Genomic DNA, 18,610 nt, shown 5'->3' with positions numbered 1-18,610 from the left:
GTTTTATTTATTAAATATTTTTGTGACAATTAATGCATCAGCACCATTCTACATGTCCCACAGTTTATTAGAATAAATTAAATCCTTCAAGTTGATTTTCTCAGGTACTTTGTCACAGTGACAAAACCTGACTAACACAGTATAAAAACGTAACACTCTCCAGGCACCGGTGGCTCACGCCTGCAATCCTAGTTACTCAGGAAGCTGAGAGCTGAGGATTGCAGTTCAAAGCCAGCTAAGGCAGGGTAGGAAAGTCTATGAGATTCCTATTCACAATTAACCTCCAAAATGCTAGAAATGTAAATGTGCCTCAAGTGGTAGAGCTTTATCCTTGAACATAAAAACTTAGAAACAGCACCTAGGCCCTGAGTTCACCCCCCAGGACCAGCATACACACAAAAATTATTTGTAGTCTATTTTCTAATTGTAGATCAGCTTGTATTATCTAATTACCTAATTGTGTATCTTCTGTTTATTTTTATTTATTTATTTATTAATTTTTGGGTCTGGTCATGGAGCCTGAACTCTGGGCCTGGGCGCTGTCCCTCAGCTCTTCAGCTCAAGGCTAGTGCTCTAGCACTTGAGCCACAGCGCCACTTCCAGCTTTTTTCTTTTTGCTTATGTGGTGCTGAGGAATCGAACCCAGGGCCTCAGGCATGCAAGGCAAGCGCTCTACCAGTAAGTCAACTTTCCAGCGCTTTTCTGTTTATTTTTAATCCTCAGAATATGTCATGGTATCATCAACTACATTTCACAGATGAGTAAACTGAGGCCAAGACACGTTTTGTAACTTGTCATGTCACCACAGAGCCAGGGTTTGCTCACAGGTTCTTATTGGTTTAGCATTTAACTTGGATGGTTGGAGGCTATGAATTCAGGGCCTCACACTTTCTAGGCAGGCTGTCTATCATTTAAGCTATGTCCTCAACTCCTTTTTGCTTTTAGGATGGGGGCTGCGGTTTATGATTTTGCCCAGGCGACACTCAGACTATGAGCCTATGGCTTCCCACTTAGCTAGGGCGATAGGCATGTACCATCATATCCAGCGACTTGGTTGAAATGGGGTCTCACTAATTTTTTACCGAGGTGGGCCTCAAACTGCAGTCCTCATGAGGACACTTCTTGAGTAGATGGGATTACAGGGTGAGCCACCCATTTTCCCCCAGCTATACTGAATGGCTAACCCTCAGTCTACATATACAGTCTAATAATCCTCTCAGTTGAATAACAATTTTTGTTATTTTAGTAAAAGATCTCAGTTTTGTTACTTTGTGATGAAGTAAAAAAAAAAAAATCTTCTTCACAGTCTGCACTGGGCCAAAGATAGCAAGTTAGGACTTAGGGCGGTGACTTTTAGCCTTCATAGTCTTTCACTCTGTATCTGCAGCAAGAGTCAGGGTGGGGCGGGGCTGGTAATAGAATTAGGCTTGGAACTGGTAAGAGATTTGCATTTTCCTGTTTGCAGGGTGAGCTTTGATGTTGGAATAGCATTTGTTGTTTTTAATGTAGGTGACTGCACTGCAAGGCTCTCAGCGAGCAAATCTTACTTTAAGCGCATTTACTTAGCATCTGTTTATGCTTTGATAAAGCACAGATTAGTGCGGTTTGCATATCTCCTTCTTCACATGAACAGTTGCCAGTATTTGAGAAGGCTGTGTTCTTGGAGTTGGAAAAATATCCTTTCCTGAACCATTAAAGCTCCGTCTTTGTATCACAAGACTTTTAGTCCCATCTTCCCATCCTTGTTAATAACACCAGCTGATCTTTAGCCATCAAATTGACTTGAAGTGTTGGGGGGCGGCGGCTGAGAACTAGGGATAGAATTCAGGATCTTTCTTCTTCACCACTGCTCAAGGCTTTCTTTGCATTCGGTTTTCTCCAAATACTTAAGGTCTTCAACATGCTTCTCTGTAAGCATTCAATACACATGGCAACTTTTTCTAATCTAGATATACTTCCTTTTATTCCCCTATACTTCTAGTTAGAGAAAGTTGTACTCACCAGTATAATTTTCTGCCTTCTTCATTGGATGAGAATTGCTTGAGGGCTTCCATCTTCTCCTGTGAAGACATGATATAGCAGAGCAGGCCTGTGGCTGCCCTGCGGGCACAGGCTTTGTTGAGGGGAAATAGAAACTTAGATTTGTGCGTGCGTGCGTGCGTGCGTGCGTGCATGCGTGTGTGTGTGTGTGTGTGTGTGTGTGTGTGTGTGTGTGTGTGTGTGTGTGTGTCTTGGGCCTTGAATTCAGAGCCTAGGCATTATCCCTGAGCTTTTTTGCTCTAGGCGTATGAGTGAACCGGACACAGCTTGGAAACTGAAGATTTAGTTGAACTCTCCCCACCATTCTTGGAACCAATGATGCTTCCTGTGCGTGAACTGCCCCCAGTGGTTTACAATTGAATGCCTGGCCTCCTTCTTGGAGCCTGGGGTTTGGTGTCTTCCAGGCAGAGCTTGCAAGACTACCTCCCAACAAAAACTCTGGACAGTGATTGTCTCATAGGTTTCCGTGAGAGATGACATTTCCCAGGCATCTTGTAACTCTTTGCTGTGGAAATGAGGTATATCTCAGGGAATTCTCCTAGAAAAACAACCTTGGGAACTTGTGCTTGCTTTCCTCTGGAAGCTGTTCTGTGCATTTTCATTCCTTCGCTGTAATGATACTTAGCCATGAGTTCTAGTATAGGCTGAGTCGTGGGAGTCCTTCCAATGAGCTCCCCTGGGGATGCTTAATACATGTCCATGCTGCAAACATGACCTAGATGAGACCGTAGTGGTAGCACAAGTTGCCCACAAAGCACACCTCACCTTCCTTATTTGTTTAGAGTGAAGCATTATTTCTGACTAAGGAGACAGATCTTGACTCCTGGGAGGGTTGCAGTGGGAAGTTCTAGATGGTGTTATCTCTGCTTGTGTACCTATGAAAAGAATCAATATACAGAGGAGAACAATCTCAGGCTAGTCATTATGTACTAAACAACTCTTGCATATTCATGCTTCCCTATGCATATTCATGCTTCTCCATGCATATTCATGCATCCCTGTTTTTGTTTACATGGCTCTCCTGCCTGAAATGCTTGTCTCTTTCGGCTTTTCTTTTGGCTTCCATTACCATCAGAACAGAGTTTTGTGCCTCACATGTTTTCCCATATTTAGAAGCAATTGCTAATCATTTACCAAAAACATGTTGAGAGTTTGATTAAGGATGCCTTCCGGCATTTGTTGGCTGTAGGCCATTAATGGAGCACTTTTCCCAGGCTGACACTTCTTAGGAAAGGAAGTCACTGAAGATTCCAGTCATCTGTAGGCAATTGGGGACACCCTTTTCCATGAAGATGCGTCCGTACAACTGTGATGCATGACCGTAGATGCGTCCATATAATGCGATGCATGACCCATGACCGTAGATGTGTCCGTATAACTGCGATGCATGACCATAGACCTAGCAACATAACTTGAAATCATATTGAAGGTGTTAAAAGCTTATGAGACGGAGCATGGAAATAAAATGCTAGTCTCATTTCAGATGAAAGAGGACACATTTTTGCATCTGTTCTTTGCAACTCATTATACTATCTTCCACAAGTTCAACAAATTAAAATCTGGCTTGTTTCCATCTCCTTAGGGACAAATTTGCATGAATTATAGGTTTGCATTATTCAAGATTTGTGTTTAATTACAAGAGTTGCATCAAAAGGTGGGTTTGAGAAAAAAACAAAAGTAGCCTTTACTTCTACTCTGTTCCCCCCCTGCAAATTTGGCTTTATTAACAAAATGTGGGAAATATTGTAGATTAAAAGCTGCTGCAAAAGAAGGTTTTTCCCAAGTTTATAGCTTTTTTTTTTTTCAGCTGATGCATCCTTTCATCTTTTTCCTTTTACCCTACCTATTGTTGGTGGCCCAGGTCAACAGCTTCATCCCTGTGGAAATCAGAATATAGATATGCAACCAAGAAGAGCGTTGAATGAACTGGGCTGGAACATCCCTTCTGACTGTGTTCCTGCTGAGCGGTGTTCTAACTCACTTTATTGTCACCGAGCCTCTGGAGGGTGGGCTGCTGTTTCCACCTTTCAAACATGGAACATGGGCTGAGAAAGCAGCAGAGATGCCCAGATGAGTCTGTCTGCCAGCCATCTGGACCTGAGACAACCTGGTTTTGCTTGTACTTCATATGACCTTATTGACATAATGAAGATCCAAATGGCATGAGGTCCATGTTAACTTAATTATTTAAGAATCATTCTTTTCAATACAAATACATCTCTATGTAAACAAGTCAAGGACGAAAACCTGTGTAGGATAAAAAGGACATGTTCCCTTTTTATAACTTTTCTCAAAATCAATTCCCCAAACCAGAGGCTTGCCAGTGTGTGTGTGTGTGTGTGTGTGTGTGTGTGTGTGTGTGTGTGTGTGTGTGATCTTCCTGATACTGCTTTATGCATTTGCAAACACACCCGAATGGTGGACAGACACAGGTGCTCACACACATAGATACCACTCACATGCAATCTTGTCTATTGTGGGCTGAATGGTGACTATGGAAATTCTAGATATTGAAATCCTCACTCTCTATGACTGTCTTTGGAGGTAGCTCTTTAAAGAGGCAATTAAGTTAAACTGAGGTCACTAGAGAAAGCCTTAATCCAATTTTGTGTTAACCTGAGAAGAGGGGATTTGGATATAGACAAATGCAGAGAATCACGTGAAGATCCAAGGGAGAGCAAGGCCACCTAGAAGCCAAGGAGAGGGATGCCCCAAGAAATCAGCCCTGCCGGCACCATGAGCTCAGACTTCTGGTGTCTAGACTTAGGATGAATTTCTGTTCAAATATGGTGCTTTGTTAAGGCAACTATGGAGAATGAATACAACATACTTTGCAAACAAACAAAGGATGTTATACAATACTTGCATTCTGAAGCTTGCTCTTTAAAAATCATTTCATTGAGGTGTAATTGATATGCAGAAAGCTGTGCACGTGTACTGCATATAATTTCATGTGCTGGGACAGATGCAAGCACTCATGATAACACTACAATCAGGACAATAAACATATCGGTTGCCTCTGAACATCTCCTTTTGTCCCTTTGTGGATATTTTGCTTTTCATTTTATGTTAAAAACACTTCATATTGACCTACCCTCTTATGACAAATTTAAGTGCACAACACATTATTGTATGCTGCAGGCTCTTCGTTATTCAGTGGCTCTCTAGAGCGTATTCACCTTGCATAACAGTAATTTTATACCCATCGAACAACTCTGTTTCCTTTCTCCAGACCCACTTTCTGCTTCTAAGAGTCTAACCATTTGAATCTCGCTTTTCTCTGTTCACTTTATCAGGATATTGCCAATTCCACTGCCATGTTATTCTCCTTAAGACCTGAGTATAAATGTATCATGACCTCCTTTTTATAGAAGGAGCACTGAGAGTGCATGCCCAGAGGATTTGTTAGTTTTTCACCTAGAAATGTCCCCTAGATTGTCTTCATAGACATCACAGACCAAGTGGCACAAGCAAAGGATCTCAGATGAAAAGATCTTGGTGCTGTGGTCAGAGTTGTGCCTTCTAGAATTTATGTGTTGATGATCTCACCTTGAATGTGACTGGATTTGGAGGCAGCGATTTTAGAACGTAATTGTGGTTAAATGCGGTCATGGGGGCACCTCAATTCTGCACAATTGGTATCCTACAAGAGCAATAGGGGGAGAAAGGAGGGAGGGAGAGAGGAAGGAGAGAGAGAGAGAGAGAGAGAGAGAGAGAGAGAGAGAGAGAGAGAGAGAGAGAGAGAGAGAGAGAGAGAGAGAGAGAGCTCTTCCTGTGAGGACACAGCAAAAACATGGTGGTCTCCTAGATAGGAAGAATACTCATAAAGACTGAGAGTGGCTGGCTCCTTGACCTTGCCCTTCCAGTCTCAAGAACTGTGAATAAAACACATTTCTCTTGTTAGGGCCACCTTTATCCCATGGCATTTTGTTCTGACAGCCTTAGCTAATGTTCCTGCAATTATCTGGGCAACATGAGACAAATTGCTGAGCTTGAAGTTCATTGTCTGGAAAATGGAATGATGGCTGTTCACATGACCATGGCCATGTGGAAATGGAAGAATGATCTTCACCATGGTTCTGTGGCGTGTCTTAAAGTGGAATTGTTAGGGAAAGTGCCTTCCTCCGAGGATGCATGCAAGAAAAACAGGTGAATTTTAATACCCCAAGAAAGTTAGCCTCACTCGTCAGGATTTGAGACTGCTGAGAACAAGGAATGTGTGTAAGAGGTCTTTTGTATACTTCAACATACTTTGGGTGGTGCTTGATATATTTACTGTACTATCAGCTCTTGAGTTCATTCCTTCTAGCATCTAACATCACCTTTATACTGTTGTCCACAGCCCTCCTCATCTTGCTAAGACTCTAAGGCAAACACAAGCATTCGCTTTCTGCATGCCTTTCTAATTCTCTTTACCTTTCTTGTTTTGTAGGACCCACTTGGCAAACGCTGGCCCTTCAAGGTGAAGAAACAATCTTCCCTGCACCATTTCTGCACTCAGCTAGCTGAATATTTCTGAAGAAACGCAGAAGCACAATGGCCTTGCTTTAAGGTCTAACCACTGCTCCAACAACCCTCAGTGGCCCCTTAGTTACTGGTCCCTCTCCTGGTGCATTGCTCTTCCATTTCCTGAGCTGTTACACTCTACCCTTCTCTCCGGCACCAGCAATCTAGTTCATCCTCACTCTCAGGTGTTGCTATTATTTCTAGATCAAAACAAGGAAATTATACAGGAAGAATTTGCATAGGTCCTACCTTTCTACCCTTCCGTTATCAACATCTGCAACAACATTTGTACCTGTGCCTCCTTTCCCAGCACTGCAGATAAAATCTCCAAGCATCTGTGGAGAGCTAGTCCCTTCTTTCTTTCACAAGTAAGCACCTATTGTCCCCAACGTAAGGACATGGCTGCAGTAGTTTTACCCTCCCCCTGTGTAAGTATTTTTCTCTCTCACTATACTGGATTATTTCCCCATGCATGAGGATCTGCTAATAGTCCTCCCAATTTAACGACCCAGGGTTGATATCATTTTTTTCTCCCCAAATCAGTTTTCTACTCCTGTTTACAGCAGAACTCTAAAATAGCTTCCCACTCTTTTCAAATTCTGTTCTTCCTTTTCTCTCTGAAATACATTCTGAACTTTTGTTCACTATCACTCTCTAAGGAAATTGGCTGTTGATAAAATCAACCATTCCCCCCACCCTCCATGCTGTGAAACACTGTGGTCATTTTTCCATCCACTTTTTAAACTACAAGCTCTTGAAACAGTTGACTTTATTCTTCTCCTTCAAACTTTTTTTTTTACTTTTCTTCCAAGACAACACATACATTAGTCAGGGTTTTGGCAGATACAGATAAACTTCTGCATGTAGATATATAGGAAGAAATGGCAATAAATAAACTCTTTAGAGAACAGTGATGGGGTGAAGGGATGTCAGTGTACCCCAAGAATAACAACAAGCCATTCACATTCCTAGAGCCGAGGATGAAGCAGAGGACATACTGCAAGAACTTAGCTAGGAACTGGAGCTGGAGTGAGGCACCCTGGGCACAAGGTAGGGTCACAGTAAGCCAGTGCCTTCCAGAGGACTGGCTCAACCCCGAAGGAAGCCCAGGAGGTGATGAAATGGGATAGACTCCTGGGGCACATCACGGTGAGAAAGCACAAAGAATGGACCCAGGGCGGTGGCAGATACCAGAACACACACCCCAATACACTTTCTGCGTTTCCTCCTGTTACTGGTTGCCTTTCCTGTCATTTATACCTCCCTCTATAAGATGGAATCCTGAATTCAATGTTGAGAATGCTTGTGTTTTTTAAAAAAATTTGTCAGTCATGGGGCTTGAACTCTGGGCCTGGGCGCTGTCCCTCAGCTCTTCAGCTCAAGGCTAGCGCTCTACCACTTGAGTCACAGCCCCATTTCCAGCTTTTTCTGCATATGTGGTGCTGAGGAATCAAACCCAGAGCCTCATGCATGCAAGGCAAGCGCTCTACCACTGAGCCACCTTCCCAGTCCCATGCTTCTCTATCTTGCTCTTCAGTTTCTTCTACCTCTAACAACCTTCTACACGTACATCCAGCCCCCATGGGATGCTCTCCTTGGAAAGCTACCCCCACGTATTCAACAACCTCCTAACCCGGGTGCCTCACAGGATGCCACTGCATGCCTTCTATATAACATGTTTGAGGTTCAGCCGCTGAGCATCTTCCAGACCTGCTTCTGCCGCCAGCTTCGCCACCTCAGTTGTTGGTAATGTGATCTTTCTACTTGCTAGGCCAACTACCTTGGTGTCCTCCTAGGTGGTCTCTCCGATCGAAGATCCAATGTTTTGCAAGATCGATTTTTTTTTCTACCTGCCAAGTCGAAAGGAATGGTCCAGCTGCTCATGACCCAACGGCCATGCCAGCAGCTGCGCAGTAGCTCTGCAGTGGATGCTGCGGAGTGTGGCCCAGACTTTAGGGCTTCAGGATAGAAGCCTGTGTCCCCTGGCTGAAGGGGGGGTTGGGGCCTGAGGACTCTCAGCGAGTTCCTCTCTAGAAACCACCCTCCATGAAGACACCTGCCCAGTACCAGTCACATCTCTATCTTGGTGTCAGCACATACTCGTGACCAGCCGAGGCAAGGTTATAATCGCCTTGGCTCAGAGTGGGAGCGCCGTATCAGAATCCGTGTTAGTCAACTTGCTTATTCTTGTGGTAGAATGCAGGGAAGATGCTCTTTGTTCATGGTTTCTGAGGTGCAGTCCATCACGGTGGGAAGGATGTGTTCATGTCGGGGCAGGCAGGATGTAGAGAGAGAGGGACGTGCACTGGGGTAGGAGAAGCCTTTCACCTCGCTCCCTCCTGCAGCCCGCTTCCTTCAACCAGGCTCCACTTTCCATCCTTCCCAACACCTCCCAACGCACTATGAAAATGTTGAACCCACCAAGGCATGGAGGCCTTATTTGGTCAGAGCCTTCCTGATCCACAGGGCTGGTGAGAGGTGTGATTTGCTGAGCTGCCTCCCAGACATCTTTCCATCACAGTCCTGGTCTGCCGCATCCTCCTCCCTTCTCTTCCCACGCGCTCGTCCTGCCCCTCCAGCGCCAGCTCCAGGCCGGATTCTGCGTACAGATTCCCAGCTCTTCCCCAGTGATCTCCTGGTTCTCATTCTCATCCACTCCTAGCCCAGCTCCAAACACGGTGGCAGGGAAACGGCGTGGAATCTGCCAGACGTTAAAAATAGAACTACCATATGGTTCAGCAATCACACTTCTGGCTATCCAAAGGGGGGAAAGCACGGAAAACAGGGCTTTGAAAAGATATTTACATTCTTTCGTTCACAGAAGCATTAACCACAGCTGTCAAAAGGTGGTAGCAAGCCAAGAGTTCTCCTATGGATAAATGAGTAAACAAAATGTATAAAGTTTGTGATGGGGAATGCAATTCAGCCTTTAAAAGGAAGGAAATTCGGACACATGCCCCAACACGGATAAACTTTGAGGACATTCTGTTTCAGGGAATAACTTGTGCATAAACAGGCAACTATTGTGGCATGCTACTTACTTGAGGAGTCAAATACATAGGGAAAAAGTAGAGTGGGCTTGTCAGGAGCTGTGGGGAGAAAATTGCTGGGCCGGGGTAGGGTTTTGTTCTAAGGGACGAGTGTCCTTTGAGGAAGATGAAGAGTTCAGGAGGTGGATGGTGGTGAGGGTTGGACCACAGAGCCGCTGTACCTCACACCACAAATCTGTGCATTGAAATGTGGTTAAGGTGGTAAAATTTATGATTTGGAAATGGGATCACAAATTTAAAAATTAAGTCCTATCAAGTCAACTCTTACTCAGTTCTGCAGGGATCTTGCTTTGACCAGAACGGGAACAATGTCCTCACACTCAAGATCTTTGCTGCTCTGCATCCTTCCCCTCCCCCTCCCTCCAGGGGTCTCTCTGCAGCCCTGAGCACAGCCTGCACCCCTCCCAGGAGCCTCTGTGGCCTGTCTGCCAGGAATCCTGTTTCCGCTGCTGATTTGCCTAGCTCCTCCCAGCCTCCTTCACACCCTTGCTCAAAACCACCTTCTCCCCCAGTCTTCCTCTACTTGGTGGCAATCCCTCCCTCCCCAGCATCTCATTTCAAGTGTCACCATTCCTTAGACAATGCAGATGTTTGCTTCCACACTAACATTATTAAAAAAATAAATTACTACATCTTTCTTTTGTACCCCCCCTGAATGCCCTCTAGAAGGAACAGCATTTTATCTCCCTTCTTCACATCTGTAACACCAGGGCTGCAGAAAACACTAACACAGAGTGAGGCCACCAGCACGCAGTAGGGCTATTAGCACATAGTAGGTGGTCATTATGGATAAAAATACTCAGCCACTAGAATGAGTATTATAGGGACAGAATACATATTTTGCCAATGATATATATGCTTTGTTTGTCCCTTCTCCATTTTTTAAAAGAATAGTTAGCATCAAAACAGTACCATGTATTTGGAGCATGCTCTTTTTCAGCCATTTATTTCAATGAGGAAGGATTTAATAAAGAAAGTATTTTCTGCTCAAGAGGGCACCTCATGAAGAGGACAGATGCTCTTATGACTAGCTTGATTGTGCTATTATTATTATTATTATTATTTCGCTTCATGGGTGTGAAGCTCTGAATTCCAGGACAGGGAGAGAAGGTAGACCCTGGGCAGTGTGTGTGTGTGTGTGTGTGTGTGTGTGTGTGTGTGTGTGTGTGTGTGTGTGTGTGTGTGTGTTGTTCATCTCCTGGCATTATGGCAAGGTTTCCAAGATGGGCAAAGACCCATCACTCTCTCGGATGCGAGTGGCAGCTTTTAATTAGCAGGGCTGACCAGCCTCCGCTGCTACCTCTGTGCTTCTGCCGTGTCACAAATCTAGTTTTATCCCAGGTTTGGTGAATACGGGGCTGCGGCTCATTATGAACCAGCCCAGCTGTGTCTTTAAGACTGAAGTTCAGTTAAAAAATAAAAAGGATCTGTGGAAGATCGCTCCATGATTTCAGCTTATGCTATATCTCCTGAGCTGTGGGTGGAGGGAGAGAGGAGGATGAATTATTTATTTTAACTGCAAGTTATTGGACCATTTATCAAAATAAATGTAAAGTCATGATCCATTATGCATTCCAGTTTATTCTGTGCAAAGGTGTTAATGGGTTTTCCTGGACTCAGAACATTTCAGCTTTGTGACCGCCAACGCTCAGCTTGTGTCTGTAAACTGCCACATGCACACGGAGCAGGCTGGGTGATGGCTGAAAGGGGGCCGCACTCAGAGGAGCAAAGTTTGTTCAAATATGTTGAAGGATAAAAATCTTCCACTTTCTGTCAAATGTGCCCATTTATAACTTTTCTTTCCCAAATTCAGATAGGGGAGAAATTAATCTTCTGGGTTTTTGTTTTGTTTTGTTTTCACTAATGAAGGCAATCAACTTAATTTATCAATGTTCCAGACCCTCCTGTTCTAGTCAATATGGATGAACAAAGGGAAAGAAGATAATGAACAAATCCATCAGCCCCAAAGCCTCCTTGTCCCTCAGGAGCTCCTGCACTCCCCCCCTCTCCGTTTCTAGGCAACCAGCTCTGCGTTCTGTCATTCTAAGTACTGAATTTTTAAATGGAATCACACAGCACGGGCTCCTTTTGTTTGGCTTCTTTCGCTCAGTATAATTATGTTGAGATTCGTCCATGTTGTCGCATGTAACAGTAACTCATTTCCCTTCCTTCTGGGTGATATTCCATTGCATGAATATACAAAGTTGTTCTACCCATTCATGGGCTGGTGGGTGTTTGAGTTGCTCCCAGTGTTTGCCTTCTCTAAACAAAATGGCTTAGGAGGTTTGTGTACCAGTGGGTGTGTGGACACACGCTTTGGTGTATCTGGGAGATATCGCTGGTATGGCAGGTGAATGTTTATTTCTCTAACAAGCACTCACACTGTTTTCAAACAGTTCCACCTGCCAGCAGCAGTGCAGCTGTCAACTGAAGTGGAAAATAGACTGTGGTCCCTCTGCTGACACCTGCGGGATGGGGACAGCGCTCCTCATGGCTGCCCGGAGAGAAGTTGGGAGGATGGGAAGGGGTGCCAGTACCGACTGCTCCCTGTCCTCTGTGGCGTGGGAAGGGAGGCAGGGCTCAACTCCTGCCCCCCCCCCCCACTTGGCCCCCTCTGACCTGCAGGGAGAGACTTTTCTCATCCCACCCCCTCCAAGGGCGAGGGTCTGGACTGTCCACTTGGTCTTGGCTGGTGTGGGAGACAGGTGTTCTCTGTGGTATTTGGCTGTGATGAAGTGGCCTGGTCTGGTTTCCTGTCTAACCAATCTGCCTCCATCCTGGCCCTGGACTTGTAGTTTTTCACTTGGCATCTGATGGTGCTTTTGACTTAGTAGTGTTCTTCAACTCCAAGTGTGGGGTCCGTGAAGAAGAGAGACATCCAGTGGGCTTGCTGCATGTCGTTCCTCAGGTCCTGAGGTTCCTGAAAGGTTTCCTGCTTCGCTCTACCTTTCAGTCTTCCTGTGCTTGTCTCATAGATAGCCAGACATTGTTTCTGTAGTTTCTGCCTCTGTGGGTTCAACCCAGTGTAGATCTAATGTAGTGAAAGCAACACATGCAGACACTGTCAAAAGTTGCTAGTATCTAAACAATACAGCATGGCACTAGTTACACAGAGCTAACATTGTGTTCCATGTGATAAGCAGCCCAGAGATGCAGGGAGGACTCACGGTACAGGAGGTGCAAGTACAATGGACCACGGTGCCATTGTATATGAGGGACTGGCTGATCAGAGGATCTGGTGTCCCCCTGAGGCCTGGGGTGCAATCCCCCGAGGATAACTGCGGGCTGGTTGTATGAGATCCAGGGTTTTCCCCTTAGCAGAAGGAATACAGGCAAACCAGATGCTCCTTCTTGATGCAGAATACTCAATAGTATTATTTTAAAATTATGTCTTCAAATTTGTAATTGACAAATTATAATTACACATTTATAAAGTGCAATGTGATGTTTGGCATATATATGCATGTGCATATGAAAGATCTGAATGTATGTATATAGGCCAAATGCATGTGTAAATACGTATGTATATATATGTATATATACATGAAATATTAAGTCAAACTATTAACATTTCTATTACCTCATCTACTTATTTTCTGATGGAAAGGTTTAAAATCTACTCTCAGCTGTTTTGAAATAAATTATTAACTATGCTCATCATGCTGCGGGATAGAATTTTTTATAGTGTCTGCTAGTAGAAACACAATTGATGCGTAAAATATTGATCATATATCCTGTAGTGGTGCTAAATCCCATATTAATTCTCAGGACATTTCTTGTAGATGCAATGGAATTTTCCATGTGAATTACCAGGTTGCCGATGAGGGAAGAAGAGCTTGTTTCTTCCTTTTTAATCCAAATGCCTTTTATTTCTGTTTTCCTCCTTTGTTACAGTTGCTAAGTGTTGGCTGTGAAGCAATGCTGGATGAATGTTGAGAGCAGACATCCTTGCCTCATTCCCAGTAACAGGAAAAGAAAACACAGTCTTTCATTGTCAAGTATGATATTAACGGTGGGGCTTTGTAGACGGCTTTCATATGCTGCACAAGATTCTTCCTATTCCTAGGTTACTGAGAATTTTTATCTGAATTTTTATCAAATTCTTTTTCTCTTTAACTCTTGGGAGAATTTTTTCTGAGTTTGTTAATGTGACTCACCACTGATATTTCAATGTTCAACTAGCCTCACATCCTACGAGGAACCCCACTGCTGACTTTTTATCGTTTGTTCGATCTGATTTTCTGTTTTAAAATCTCTATTTTAATTTTTGTTAGCATAAATTATGTTTGTTGTACATTTTAATGGGATTCATTGTGATCCATCCACACATGCATAGAGCATACACTGATCAAATTCCACCTCTTTTATTCACTCCGGCTCACTTTACCCGGTGTACACATAGCCCATTTTCTTTACCTGTTCACCTGTTAATAGGCAACAAGGTGGACTCCATGTTTTAGTTAGGGTGCAGTTTGATAGTGTTTTGTTGAAGCTATCCTCATAATGGCACAGAGTCTAAAACCTGGGCTGGGCCACCTATTTAACATCACCTATGACCATTGCACCCTAACTCCCACAGGACCATCAGAGTGTGTGAGGAGCATCCTGCATTTGACCCTGTTCCTTCAGAACTGAGAATTTCAACAATTGCCAAGAAAGGACAATCTGTGAGGATGTAGAAGAATGCATGAGAAATTTCCCAGCAAAATATCAGGAGTGAGAAAGCTGACATTACTCATTGTAGAGGCTTATCAGTTTATTGATCTCTTCCAAGAACCAAGCCTGAATTCTAACTGATTCTCTCTCACGTGTTTTTCTTTTTTCAATGTCACTAACACTTAGTTCTCTTCTAAGCCCTCTCTTCTGCCTACCTTGGGTCTAACCTACTTTTCCTTTAGCATTTTTTGAGGTAGAAAGCAAGATATCTGATTCTTTTCTTTTTTTTTCTTTTTCTTTTTTTTATTGCAAAAATACTGTACAGAGGGGTTACAATTACATGGGCAAAGTAATGAGTACATTTCTTATCAAGCATTGTTGCCTCCTCCTTTGTTTCCCCTTCCCATCCTCCCCCGCCCCCCCACCCAATCCTCCCCACAGGGGCCCTCCCCCTCCCCGCACCAATGTTGTAAAGTTTGTTTTCGACATAATGACTTGTACATCTCATTGTTGCAATGGCTCCACCTGTATCCATATTTAAATGATTTGTTTTTCCCCTTTTTCTCCACAAATTATACCAACATCAACTACAGTGAAAGCAGGGGTTATACTGTGGGGGAGGGACATACAAAGCAACAAAGAAATCATCTTATAAATGTGTTAGAAACAACCGCATGAAAGAAAAAAAACATTTGAATACATATCTTAGAGTTCATTTCCCTAACATCACCTTCTTTGAACTTTTCTGCTTGACTCATACATATACTAGATATTGCAAATAAGGGACCTATGTTTCTTTGGGTCTGGCTTACTTCACTTAATATAATTTTTTCCAAGCCTTTCCATTTCCTAACAAATGGGGCAATGTCATTCTTTCTGATGGAGGCATAGAATTTCATTGTGTATATATACCACATTTTCTCGATCCATTCATCTACTGAGGGGCATCTGGGTTGGTTCCAGATCTTAGTTATAGTAAATAATGCTGCAACAAACATAGTTGTGCTGGTAGCTTTAGTGTGGTCTTGTTTGTAAACATTTGGGTAAATGCCCAAAAGTGGGATTGCTGGGTCATAGGGGAGCTCTATGTGGAGTCTTTTGAGGAACCTCCATACTACTTTACAAAGTGGTTGAACAAGTTTATACTCCCACCAACAATGTAATAAGGTTCCCTTCTGTCTACATTCCCTCCAGCATCTGTTGTTATTAGAGTTCTTGATTATAGCCATTCTAACTGGGGTGAGATGGTATCTCAATGTTGTTTTGATTTGCATTTCTTTTATGGCTATGGAGGTTGAGCATTTCTTCATGTGTCTATTGGCCATCCTTCTTTCCTTTTCAGAGAAGTTTCTCTTTAAGTCTTTAGCCCACTTGTTTATTGGGAAGTTGTTTCTTTGAAGATTTGTTGTTGGGAGATTTAATTTTTTGAGTTCAAGGTATATTTTAGATATGAGACCCTTGTCCACTGTAATCTGATTCTTTTCCAGTGTAGACCCTTGGTGTCATCTGCTCTTCATAATACCACTTGGGAACATTCAAAAATATTGAAACTTTGTGTGTCATTTCATCTAGTCACAAACATTTTTAATATTCCTTGTGATTCTTTTTATTGGCTCAAGATAATTTAGATTTCTGTGATTTACTTTTCACCTACTTGGGAATCTCTCAGATATATTTGTTATTAATTTCTAATTTAATTGCAGGGTGGGCAGGCTTGCTTCTGAGCAGAATATGGTCTCCGTTGGTGAATATGCCATCTATACTTAAGACAAACATGTGTATCCTGTTATTCTAGGGTAGAGCATTCTTTAAGAAAATTATAAGAGAAATCCAAATAAAATCATACATGCACAAACAATGATACTCAGACTGACAGTTCATTTTGAAGATGAATTCATTTTGTTGCAGCACAATGGCTGATTATACTTGGATGTCCATGTCTGCCAAAGACAGCCTTGTTCATGCCTTTGCCTCTTCTCACCATATGAAGATTAACTCTGGCATTAATAAGAAGAGTCTTCAAAAACTGAAAATTGGTATTATATGAAAGTAGAGAAGGTTAGCACTTCCCTTGAAAAGGATGGAAGAGGCCCTGCAGCCAACAACTTACATATGGTTGAGGCATTGTCACCTGCTTTCTGGCATCTAACCTTTTTATGTTTTTTTTTATTGTAAAGATACTGTACAGAGGGGTTACAGTTACATGAGTAAGGTAATGAGTACATTTTCTATCGAGCATTGTTGCCTCCGCTTTTTTCCCTACTATCCCTTCCCTCTCCAACTCTCCCTAACTATCATTTTTGAATGGCTATCATCAAGAAATCTTGGAACAACAGATGCTAGAGGGGATGTGGCCAAAAGGGAACCCTACTGCATTGTTGGTGGGAGTGTAAACTTGTTCAACCACTCTGGAAAGCAGTATGGAGGTTTCTCGAAAGACTACACATAGAGCTCCCCTATGACCCAACAATCCCACTTCTGAGTATTTACTTAAATGACCACAAACAAGGCTAAACTAAAGCTACCAGCACAACTATGTTTATCGCAGCATTATTCATCATAACTAAGAACCAACCGAGATGCCCCTCAGTAGATGAGTGGATCAAGAAAATGTGATATATATATATATATATATATATATATATATATATATATATATATGAATTCTATGCTTCTATCAGAAAGAATGACACCACCTCATTTATTAGGAAATGGAAAGACTTAGAAAAAATCATATTAAGTGAAGTAAGCTAGACCCAAAGAAACATAGGTTCTATGGTTTCCCTTATTTGCAATAATTAGTATATGTCTAGGATAATTTTATCAGATGAACAGAAAAGCTAAAAGCTATGTACATATGACCACATAAGATGATGCTAAGTGAAAGGAACCCCAAGATAGGGACACAAGAGGTCTGTCTTTGTTGTTGTTTTTAAAGTACTATGTGATTTTTTTTCTTTGTTTCTTTTGTGTGTTCTTCACCCTATGTTATATCCCCAGTTGTCACTGTATTTGATTTTGGCATCCTACATCTTGTATATACATGTATCTAATTTGGGGAGGGGAAGGGGAATAACAAAATGCTGAAACAGGACACATGATGACCCATTGCAACAATGATACTCACAAGACACTATGTTGGAAATGGACTTTATAACTCGGGGGGGGGGGCGGGAAGCGAGGAGTGAGGGAGGTGGGGGAGGGAAGGGATGGTGGGAGAAAAACAAAGGAGGCGGTAACAATGTTTGACAAGAAATGTACTCATCTCCTTGCTGTTATAACTGTAACCCCCCTGTACAACATTTTTACAATAAAATGAGATTAAAAACCTAAAAATTAATATATGACCCCACCATAACACTTTGGGGCATGTATCTGAAGAAGTGTAAATCAATATGTAAGAGAGATATCTGCATATCCATATTTATGGCAGCTGTGTTCACAATAGCCAAACTGTGGAATGGTCCAAGTACCCAACAACCGATGAATGGATAGAGACCCTTCCATCTCTCTCTCTCTCTCTCTCTCTGTGTGTGTGTCTCTCTCTCTGTCTGAGACACATACATGCGCACAGACAAACCATTTTTTCTTTACTCACTTATAAAGAAAAACAAAATTATATCTGTCATTAGCAGGAAAATGGAGGGAGCTATAGAACCTCATGTTCAACAAGATAACACAAGCTCAAAAAGCCAAACATCACATGTTTTTGCTCATTTGCAGAATCAAGACTTAAAAGATTGATACGTATAAAAGCAAAAATTTACTTCTAGGCAGCCGTTGAATTTAGTCCATGGGCTGTAGTTTGCTAATTGCTACTCCTCAGCTGTTTAAGAATCCAGAACTGAAAATATACATGTACAAATGGTTATGAGCTGTATGGACTTCTTAAGTGTATGTCTGTGGTAGATTATAAGGCAAATAAATGCCACAAATCTTTCAGAACTTATTAAACAGCAAGAGTGTAATCTATTTTCTACGCCCCGACTTTCTTTGACCAATTGAAAGCTGTGATGTCATGTCATTTGAAGCCTGGACCCCCATGGAGTTACAAGCTTCTCTGGCTCAGAATCCAGTTTCCATGACAACAAGTTTTTTTTTTTTTTTAATTTGTCAGTGATAGAGTCTATGTGGAGGAAAATTCTGGTGTTCTAGAAGTTTTAGCTGTCATTCAGCATCATGAGAACTGAGCACAGATATCTTCTAGCCATGATCAGCTCAGCATGACTAAAGAACTATTTAGATTATCCAACCCATGATCCAAATCCACAAACACAGAAAATTAATAAATTATGTCACATTAACTACTAAATTTTGAGGGTGGTTTATATGTAACAGCAGCTGATTAAAATGATTCT

At 42.4% G+C, this 18,610-nt stretch overlaps 1 non-coding gene across 1 annotated transcript; it reads left to right on the top strand.

Annotated features, from left to right (window-relative positions):
- Nucleotides 1-16,288: 16,288 nt before the first annotated feature.
- LOC138806399 (U6atac minor spliceosomal RNA) lies at nt 16,289-16,410 on the top strand. Its single transcript, XR_011365843.1, has one exon. It is a non-coding gene; the product is annotated as a U6atac minor spliceosomal RNA (small nuclear RNA).
- Nucleotides 16,411-18,610: the final 2,200 nt, after the last annotated feature.

Source organism: Dipodomys merriami, unplaced genomic scaffold (genome assembly GCF_024711535.1).
Source record: "Dipodomys merriami isolate MVZ:Mamm:240054 unplaced genomic scaffold, mDipMer1.0.p SCAF_4, whole genome shotgun sequence".
In the NCBI taxonomy this organism is placed as follows: Eukaryota; Metazoa; Chordata; class Mammalia; order Rodentia; family Heteromyidae; genus Dipodomys; species Dipodomys merriami.
The sequence above is the reverse complement of the archived record's forward strand: the minus strand, read 5'-3'. Positions and strand labels throughout refer to the sequence as shown.